Genomic DNA, 10,472 nt, shown 5'->3' with positions numbered 1-10,472 from the left:
CAGCTGCCCAAGATACCACCTTAAAAACCCTTAAGGCAGTTTGAAAGGCCTCCAAAAAAGCATGACATTCAATCAAAGTTCAGTAAGGAAAGTTTTAATGAATAAACTTAGTAAATTAGAAAGCACTGCAGCAGGGTGATTAACTCTCATTTGTGCATTAGTGTTGAAATTAATTAAAATGTTTAAGCCATAGGAGGCTGGTTACCTCGTCAGGACCTGGCTCTGCCCTCAAGAGTCAGTCTGGATCCAGGAGTGATTCATCTTACACAGATGAGAGGGGGTTAAAAAGAAAAGAACAGTCAGGACAAATGTGTTTTCAATGGTGCTTAACAGCAGGGAGACCATTGAGACTTCAGAGCAAGGCTACTGGAGTGTGACATCATAATAAGGTATGTACATGTGGAGTGGAGTGAAGAGGGCTTTGCACACACAGGCCTTTCCACTCTTTTGGATTGGGTGCCGCGTATATTAATTTCTCTGCCAGGTGGAATGCTGCAGTCTGCTCTCTTCAAGACCACTCACAAATTACCTGTTTCCCTGACTCTTTTTAAACCTGCTTGCCACTGTTAACATTCACCCTTGGGAGTCCCCCGCAGTGCAGTGAGGGAAAATGTGGGCTTGGCACCCTGGTGGATTTCCCTAAGATCAACTCCATAGGATGTATGAAAATATAATTGCCTCAAACTCTCAGACACACAACAATGGATTTATTATTCAACTCCCTTGACAATGTGCAGAGCAGAAACCATCTTTTGAAAAAACCCAAAATATTCCATTCCCATTAGGTTTTTAAATATCTCATAAGCTCAATTTCTTTCCAGAACTATGGGTCTGTGGATCTTCTTATAGAAACCCGTTACTGTGTAGCTGTTTAACAGATCTGTGCCTGCTTAAAATTATAAACGACAGCATATTTCATAAAGAGAAAAGTCCTTTTCGACAGGAAAACAATCTCAGTTGGTTCTCCTTGGATAACAAACGGGCTTGTGTCAGGCCTGGCACCATAGCTGTTTCCAAAAAGCGCAGAAATGGACTGCTATTTCTAGTTCAGGGGTCCAAATTAAGGGGTGTGCAGAAATTAGTGACTTCCTGCAAATCCGAATTATTTCCACCTGAAGAAAACCGTCTTGATTTGCTATGGATCTACATTCATAAATTTAAAAACTGTCCGTCTTCCTTGTTTTTTGCTCTAAAGATTTCTTGCCAGGCACAATGTCAGAGGTCACTGTCAGAGTGTCCCTTTGGTACCCATTAACTATAACCAGCAAACTTGTTCACTATTGATCCACTATGTCTAAGTACCTATTATGGTGGCTATAAAAGGTAGCTTCGCATCTTTCTAAACAGATAATTCATAAAAGCCAAGTGGTCATGGCTTGTGATATATTATTCTTTCACTGTAACTGTGACTGAATGAAAGAGAGAGAGGAAGAGGAGGGGGAACTAAGGGTCACGCATGTTAGACTAGAGAGGTAGAAAGTTGTGTGTCGATTGGACACGTTAACATCCATATAACTAATAAAAGGCATTAATAACATTTGTTCATGACCTCATTATCGATTCATTCCACTCAGAAGCAGAGGCTCCTAGAGAGAGTGCAGACAGAGTTGAGTTTTTACCACCAAAGTTCAGCTGAGGTTGACTTTAACATGGAAGTCAACTAAAGACAGTAAAATATACTCTGGCAGCAACACCCTGGGCCCTGGGATTGATGCATTTTGCGGGTAATGCATCATTTGGGGGCAAAGCAAATGTTTGGGGAACAGAAACCTCAAATACGAAGTGTTAAGGATCTGCCAGGCTGATGGGTTCAGAACATCCCCGCGTTCACTGGGGATCGTTCGATTCATCATCTTTGCCGTTTCGTATTGAACATTCAGCAGGCACCGCAGAGACCGTTGCGGATGTTCCCACGTTCCCATCCTGAAGGAAAGCATCTCATTAGGAGAACAATCAGGATCTAATGAGTAAGCCTTGCTCACAAGTTAACTGACATTGGGCTCATTTAGTGCCGTTTACAGTCTTCTACCCGCTGGAGAACCTGGAGGTGGTGTGCTTTTCTCGAGACTACAGTTTGGAGGAAAGTAAATTGAGATAAATCATGGTGAGATGAGACAGTTAAAATGTCATGCTCCATAAGTTTGAATGCATCCTTCAAGTTCTGAACAGTAAAATGCAACTGAACACTGAAACAAGGGAAACAAAGAAATAGCAGATAACTAGCAATACAAATCCTCCTTCTTTGACAAGGATGCTTCATGGGGAGAACCAGACAGCACCTTTTCAGAACCATCCCTGAACAGACACCCAGGGACGTGCATGCACACAGCCACACTCCCTCCTGATTTTACTTTCCTTTTACTATTTTACATATTATGGTTGAGGGGATGATGCATCAAAATTGCAAGGTTTCAGAGACAAGCAATCAACCACCAGCTGTATTTCTGCTGACAGATGTTAGCTGAGGGAAAGTCCCTCGGCTGGCTAGGCAAATTACAGATTGTCCCCAGTAAGTGTGGGGATAATGCCGCTAACGAGCATGTGTTTGAGAGTCAGAATAGGCCCTCTTAGCTTCAAGAAAGGGCTGAAGAAAGGTTCAGGGGTGGGCATGGGCGGATGTGGGAGCTGTGGAATTGCTCCTCTGATTTCTCCTTACAGAGCCCCATTCATTTCAAGTATCTACTGACTCTAAAACTCTTGAAGTTAAAACATCCTAAAAGAAACCCAAGGATGACCTATTTCCTGGAAGCAACCAATTTAAGTTAATAATCTGACCCTGGGAAAAGCTTTTCTTCTTTATGTGAAACCCCAGTCATTGGGACAACCAATGTCTTGAGGGAATTCCCCTCCGATATCTGTGGTTCTTAAACTTTTTTGTGGATCAGAAACCCTTCTGAGAATATAACAAAAACTATGATCTCTGTCTTGATAAAAATGTTCACATGCATGCAATTTTGCATCTGTCTTAGGAATTCATAGCATCCCTAGGTTGCTGTGGGTTAAGAACCCGTATTTTAAATAGGCTGTTTTTTAAAAACAGTTGAGCATTGATAGAATCTGCCCTTCCCTCTTCAATTCAATAAGGAAAAAATGAAGCTTAGAGATGAGCCAGCCATTGTAAACTTCAGACTCCAAATAATACTGTCCTTAATAATAATAATATTCACGTGTCATGTTAGTGGTCTCTACAGACATCTCTATTCTTCATAATAATTCTTATTTTTATTTAATGTTTGGAGATGTAAAAAGTGACTACTGTTACAAAATGTGACCTCTGTGAGGTTTACAACCTACTGAATCAGATGAGATATGAAAGTGTTCAATATAATGCATGACTTAAAGCTATGTTTTTTAAACTTTAATAAGAAATGTCTGACTCTTAGATCACTGTTTCTAAAGCCTGGCAGACAGAAACATGTCTCTTACAAGGGTCTAATCCATATAGCAAGCAGAGGTCCAGCAGGGAGAAATAGTGCCTTTCCCCTTTATCTCATGCAAACCTGAACCTTTAATTTACTGTGAATAAACTTCAGCTCCAGCAACATTTTAATAACTATAACTCATCTCATTTTTTTCCCCCAAAGATTACTCAGTTATTGTGGTGAATGGCAGGATGCAGAGATAAACAAATCATCGTCTTTGTCCTCAGGAGGCTTACAGTCTTATGAGATGACAGATGTGTGTATGCACTCAAGCGGCCAATGAAGTGGCTTAGACAGCATCCATTGCCTTCTTCCTCCTTCCTGGCAGAACTCCATCTTTATTCAGGTACCCACCCCTCCTCTACATAAGCTATGTGACTTAGGGGACGCTGATTCATAGTGGGCTAAACCAATCATGGGACTCCTACACACGTACTTGTCTGTGATTCACTCAGGTATCCTAGCTTCAACCCATTAGTATCCCACATCCCCTGGGTGGTGGTAAATTGGTCCAAGGATGCGCATGCGACCTAAATTGACCTCATCATACCAAAAGGAAGGACAACCAAGGAGAAGGTTCTCTCTCTTCCCCTCTAGCTGTATTGCCCCAACTGCTGTTAGCAGCCCTCTTAGCTGCCTTTGGGGAAGTTAGCCTGAGGAAGAAGTTAATGGCAGATCTGAGAAAATTATAGAGATAGAACCAAAGGATAAACACTGATTGACTCACATCTGAAGCCCACTATACTTACAAATGGCCTTTATGTGAGATAGGTTTACTATTTCCTTTTTGTTTATTCTCATTTGAGTAGGGATTTATGTCCTATGCAGCCCCAAAACTTCCTGTCACCCATATCATTACAGCCCAGAGTGATGGTCCCCCTGGTTTGCTATGGGAGTCTTCAGAGGAGCACAGAGGATGGACACAATCATGCTGGTGGGAACTTTCCAGAGAGGGGATGGCTGAGCTGACTTTTGAAGGTTGAATAGGCGTTAGCTAGACAGATATAGGAGGGAAGGGGGTTGTACAAAGAACAAGTGAACAGAGGTGTGTCAGTGCCTTTAAGGGTGTTGGGAGAGTTGTACGACCAACAAGCATGAAGAGAGCATGGGAGGATATTCTGGTAGATGAGACAGAGGAGGTAGGCAAGGGCCAGATCATGAAGGGTCTTGCACTCCATGTGAATGTGGATTTTCTAGTGAAGGTAATTGGGAGCCATCGAAGGATGTTAAGCTCCAAAATGGCATGATTGGTTTTGCATTTTAGACACATCACTGGTGGCCAGTGTGGATGGTGACTTGGAGAAGACAGCTCTGGGAATGGGCAGATCAGTTCAAGAGTCTCTGTTTTGCTGGAACTCTCAGGCATCCTTTCCTGGCAGGAGGCAACATGGGTCCTTTCTGGATGATTCAGGGAAGGTATCTGTGAAGACTGGAACAGAGCCATCACTGCTGCTCAAAATCTGTAAAAAGATTCAGGTCAGTGAACATTTGCTGAGTGCTAAGACTCAGAACACTGCACAGCAGCTGGGAAAGAGCCCCTTACTTACTGTGTGGCCTTAAGCTAGCTGCTTCACCTATCTGAGATGCCATTTCCTTGTCTATAAAATGAGGATCCTATGCCTACCTTTCACTGTTTAGGTGGGTCAAATAACACTTATAAGCATTTAGCACTAGAGACTAGATTAATGACCCACTGGCTGACTAGATGACGTGAATAAATAGTTTTCCCCATTTATACTAAATACGTGGTGCTAGATTTGAAAATGGCAGGCCCAGTACTTTGGGAGAAGTTACCACGAGATGAGCAAGTGATCCGTGCTACCTTCTGGGGTAAGTTTAATTCCTGTGGAATTCTTTTTTTTTTTTTTTTTTTTGCGGTACACGGGCCTCTCACTGTTGTGGCCTCTCCCGTTGCGGAGCACAGGCTCCAGACGCACAGGCTCAGTGGCCATGGCTCACGGGCCCAGCCGCTCTGCGGCATGTGGGATCTTCCCAGACCGGGGCACGAACCCGTGTCCCCTGCATCGGCAGGCGGACTCCCAACCACTGCGCCACCAGGGAAGCCCCCTGTGGAATTCTTTTAAATGAGGGTGGATCTGCCCTCAGGGGTTGCAGAAGCTCCTGCTCAGTCATTAATTAAAACAACATGCTTCAGAGCCCTGCAAATGTGTACCTTCCCATTCCTGGGGCTCAAAAGGAAGTGACGCTGTAAATTGCTTTGGAATGAATTGATTTGGGGTTTCGCATATTACCCACAAAGGATCCGAGAGACTAGGTTTTAGCCCAAGTGCAGAGGATGCTGACCAGCTGGTTTGTACAACCTACAGGCAAGGTAACTCTGCTCCTTTCCACGATGTGGATCTTTGGGCCCCCCCCAAAAAATTGATGGTGATTATTCAGGTGTGGTAGGGCAGAAGGAAAGGCTGAGGTGGGGCAGTGGGGAGCTGATGTCAACCTGCAGACATTTGCACTTCACCCCAAAACTTGGAGGTACAAAGTGCAATCATTTAGAGCTTTGTCACTAGAGACATTTGGGTTTGACTTCTGACTTGCTCACTTACTAGCTGTGTGACCTTGGGCAAGGGACCTAACCTCTCTGAGCTGCAGTTTTTTTCATTTGTAAAAATGGGATATGCCTACCCCAACCCTATAAAGTGGGAGTACACCTGCTCCTAGAATTGTTATGAGGGTTAAATAAAACAAATATGAAAAATATGTATTCAGCATGGTATATGACATATGGTTAACAAACAGAAGCTATTTTTATTTGTAATGGACATGTTATTTTTTGTCTATCCATCAAATAGTTGCCCTTCCTATCAGCACCCTGATTTCCTTTAGGGGAATTACCTTTCCTGATTAGGCATAGTCTTGGTACCCTCTAGTGTGCTGACTGTCATTTTAGAAGTTGAAGGGGTCCTGGAGGGTCTGCCCACCCCATCTTTCCTTCCATCACCTAGTAAAACCCTGTGGGAGCATGTGACTTGAGCTCAGCCAATCAGAATCTCTCTCCTGGGATTTTTTTTTTTTTTTTTTTTTTTTGCCGTACGCGGACCTGTCACTGTTGTGGCCTCTCCCGTTGCGGAGCACAGGCTCCGATGTGCAGGCCCAGTGGCCATGGCTCACGGGCCCAGCCGCGCCGCGGCATGTGGGATTTTCCCGGATGGGGGCACGAACCCATGTCCCCTGCATCGGCAGGCGGACTCTCAACCACTGAGCCACCAGGGAAGCCCCCTCCTGGGATTTTTTTAATCATAGTGAAACAAAGGTAGAAGAAACAGTGGGGCAATGCCCAAAGAACACTGCCTTCCCTCCCCTCCTGTTGGTGGCCTGTAAATCATTTACAGGAATGATTAATTTCTGTAAAGTTTGCTTTTGCTTAAGCTGCCAGAATTTATTTCTGTTGCTTACGACCAAAGAATTTAAACATCATTACTTCCTGTCTTTAGGAAACAAGTGATTCCCTTCACAGCCTGCTTCATCCCAGTGTGAACCCCACCATTGCCCTACAGAGAATGTTCTCTAAACACAGTCCAAATTTTTATAGCTTCATGCATATCTTCAAGACGTTCTTTCTTCTTGGTTGCCCATATTCATCTCCCGTTCTCCAAAAGCAAACTCAAACTCATTCTTCAAGCCCTGGTTCAAATGTCACTTAATTTGGGAAGTCTTCAGTGACCGTTCTGACCCAGCAGTACAAACGTAGTTAAGCCCCGCCACCTTTTTCATGCTTTCCTTGAGACTTTTACTACATTTCCCATGTTGTATTACAGTTAGGTTATTTGCCGCCATCTAGATCGTGTGGTCTTTGGGAAAGGGAACCAAGCCTTAGGCTTGTTCAGCTTTGTGTCTCTAGAATCTACCTGGTCCAGAGCAAGAACGTTTTTGTGGAATGAAAGGCATTTCTTACAAATAGACGAACCACGCAATTTTGTGGACAAGCTTTTATATTGGGGGCATGTCTAGATAACTTCGGAACAGTAGGCCAATTCTGCGGGCCACCCAGTTCTCCCAGTAGTGGTGGACAAATCCGTCCTTGTCTCAGTTATGCAAACTGACAATCTGGAGTGAGCCAACATTTTTAAGATCATTGTCTCTGTCTATACTTTGAGAGTTACACAAGGAATCATAACAGGAACTACTAAGACATATGGCTCTGACCACACACCAAACACCAAACAAACAACTCATCTGATCCTCATAATACCCCTATAAAGTACATGCTGCTATTTTTCCCATTTCACAGATGAGGAAACTGAGGCACCATGAGATCAAGTTACCTGCCCACAGTTATATGGCTAACAAGTAAAAGAGCTGAGTTTCCTACCTAGGCTGTCCTCTTCATATGACTTGGACTCCTCTGGAGTCACTGAGGAATGAACAGCCTCTCTGCTCATTCTGTCAGCACTCAGCCCTGTTTCACAACTTGGGGGTTAGAAGCAGGACAGGGGTGGCCATGTGTGGGGATCTGTCTCCTTTGTAAGAAGCATTGACAATAAGTGCAGAGCACAGACACAAAGGAGCTGAATATTTAGCTAAGCTCCAGTGGGGTAGTGATGAAGAGGGAGGGGAATCCTTCAGGGATATTTCAAAATACTAAGAGACCTGGAGATAACCCTTGTGCCAGCAGTAGTCACATTAGCCTTGGCTAAATTCACCGAGCTGGGTAGTTCAATGCTTAGGTTTTTAAGTCAAACAATCCTGAATGTGAGGCCTGGCTCTGCTGTGTGACCTTGTGTGACTCAGTTTCCTCATCTGTAAAATGAAGCATGATAAAAGTCTCCATGTCATAGGATAGTTTTGGAAATTAAATGAGTTAATTATATGCAAATTACTTGATATATGTGGCATCTACTACGTGGTTATATTATATACATTTTAATACAAAGTCACTGCTTGTTATGGGAGATTTAGTGACCAGTGGCACTTTGGGTCTTTTAGGGAACAACGGGAGAAAAAGTAGGAGTGAGAAGAGAGTTTCCCAACCACTTTGTCAGGGAGAACATAGCCCTTAAGAATGAATGCCACTGCCTCCAAGTCCCACGGGCCACCCAGTTCTCCACAGGACTCCTCTGGGTTAAGCACAAGATAGGGTGTGTGGTTTTCATGCCCAGTTATCAGGGCTGATGTCTCTGTAGGATTATTCTGTATGAGCAAACACAACGTCCTTTTTAGTACTTTTTTCCCTTTCAAATTTCCAAAGGGGAGAAAAAACCTTCAATGATGACTTTGGTCAAAAAAGGCTTATTTTATTCCGAGTGCCTTCTTCCAAAGAGCTAATGATATTTCTCATAAATCCTGAGCATTCCATCGGCTGTGACAGCCAGCACTTGGGGAAAGTTAGCATCAGCTTTATCTGCAAGGAGGAGAAGTTGGGCATGATTTGCCCAGAGTCTGACAGAGCGCATGTGCCCTAGACCCTAGATTGGGGGAGGAAAGGGTCCAACTCACCCGTCCATTTAAGCTTCCAACTTTGCAGATTCCAGATTCAGAAACTTAAAGTCTTCAAATAGTTCCCACAGAAACCACACTTTTTCTCAAAGCTCTCCACGAGTTGCAGACCAAACACATACAAATAAAGTGCATTTGCGTAATGTAAGAAATATATTCTCTTAATGCATCTGTCTCAGCTTTTAATTATCACAGTTTACATGACTCACAATTAGACCCATTGTCCAACGGATCTTGGGGTTGAAAATTGAGGTGGAAGTGAGTATAAGCATATGAACACATTACTGAACTCCAGGTGTCCCAGGCACACTTAAAACATGGCAGTAAGCCCTCTCCACTTAGGATTTGATAGGATGCAAATAAATCTATTGCCATCCTCTGTCTATTCTATGAGTGCTGACGTGTGAATGATATACTAAATAAAATTCTCAAAAGGCAAATCCCACAGCACGTGAGGACCTCTTGGGACTGTGTGTAAGTGTTGTCATTCCACGGCTGGCATCAGCGTAAGCTCCCACCACTGGGATATGGAACAATTTGTAATGTAACAATTAACAGAAATATTGACTTAAGTATGCACTCGGCCAGGGGGCTGGTAACCCCAGGAATCAGCAGAAGGAACGGTACCGTGCCATGTACAGTATCCCGAGGGATTCAGAAGCAATTCAAATGACTAAAGAGCACGACGTGCCTTGAGAAGCAACCCCTGCCCTCCTTTATGTGACTCCTGGTTGAAGTTAAAAATGACACTTTCTCCTCTACCCAGCTTTTGAGCTACACTGAAGGGATGGGCTCTATAAAATCACAATCTCTAAAATGCAAGGAACCACAGGGCTTCCAGTTTCATAATTTTGCAGATTCTAATTAGGAAAATGTTCCACCCACCGGTCCTTCTCCTGCGGGTGCGAGGGAGACCAGGGACATCACAAAGCCACATTTTGCATAGCCTGGATGATTGTAAAGCTCCCTATCCGCCACCCCTCACCAACCCAAAAACCCCATCAGCTTACGTTCCACGCCCCATCTCAGTTCTCATATACTTTCATCTTGCTCTCAGGATCCCCTAAAGTAAATAAGATGTCCACCCAGATAATGGAAACCCCACCAGCTCTCAGTCAGTGCCTTTTCATGCCAATCTAACACATTTTATACAGTCGTCGTAGCTGCATCAATGAGTGCAGTCGGAGATGCCAATAGGGCTCCGCAGACATTAGCCGAGCAAATGAAACGTATTTCACGCGAGCCTTCTCTCTGTCTTATTCTAACCACTTGGCAATGGTCTCAGTTGAAAACATTGATTCTGAAAGATATATATGGATATAGAAACTGATCAACCAGCTTATTTGCTGCTGGTTACCTTACTAATAAAGGTCTCTGAGTGCTTAATTTAAATTAATACTTCCTTCATTAATGAAAATCCAGCTTAGAGCATAGAAAAATCTTGACAGATGCATTTATTGAACAAACATACGTTTATCTACACCAAGCCAATTGAATATACAACCATATTTGGTTGGGGTTATAATTGATAATGATTCTACAGTTATTACTTCAGTTAGGTGTGTGTTGTTCACCAGAGTCGCTTTGATAGTCTATTAA

At 43.4% G+C, this 10,472-nt stretch overlaps 1 long non-coding RNA gene across 1 annotated transcript in view; it reads left to right on the top strand.

The window, feature by feature from the left end:
* The first annotated feature begins 204 nt into the window (after positions 1 to 204).
* The window catches only part of LOC116748712, a 10,862-nt gene continuing 594 nt past the window's right edge, over positions 205 to 10,472 (top strand). Inside the window, exon 1 of the long non-coding RNA XR_004348328.1 lies at positions 205 to 389. This is a non-coding gene — a long non-coding RNA (uncharacterized LOC116748712). The remainder of the gene's footprint in view (positions 390 to 10,472) is intronic.

The sequence above is a fragment of the Phocoena sinus genome, chromosome 1 (genome assembly GCF_008692025.1).
Source record: "Phocoena sinus isolate mPhoSin1 chromosome 1, mPhoSin1.pri, whole genome shotgun sequence".
Lineage (NCBI taxonomy): Eukaryota > Metazoa > Chordata > Mammalia > Artiodactyla > Phocoenidae > Phocoena > Phocoena sinus.
Note: the sequence above shows the minus strand (reverse complement) of the source record. Positions and strands in the feature narration are given on the sequence as shown.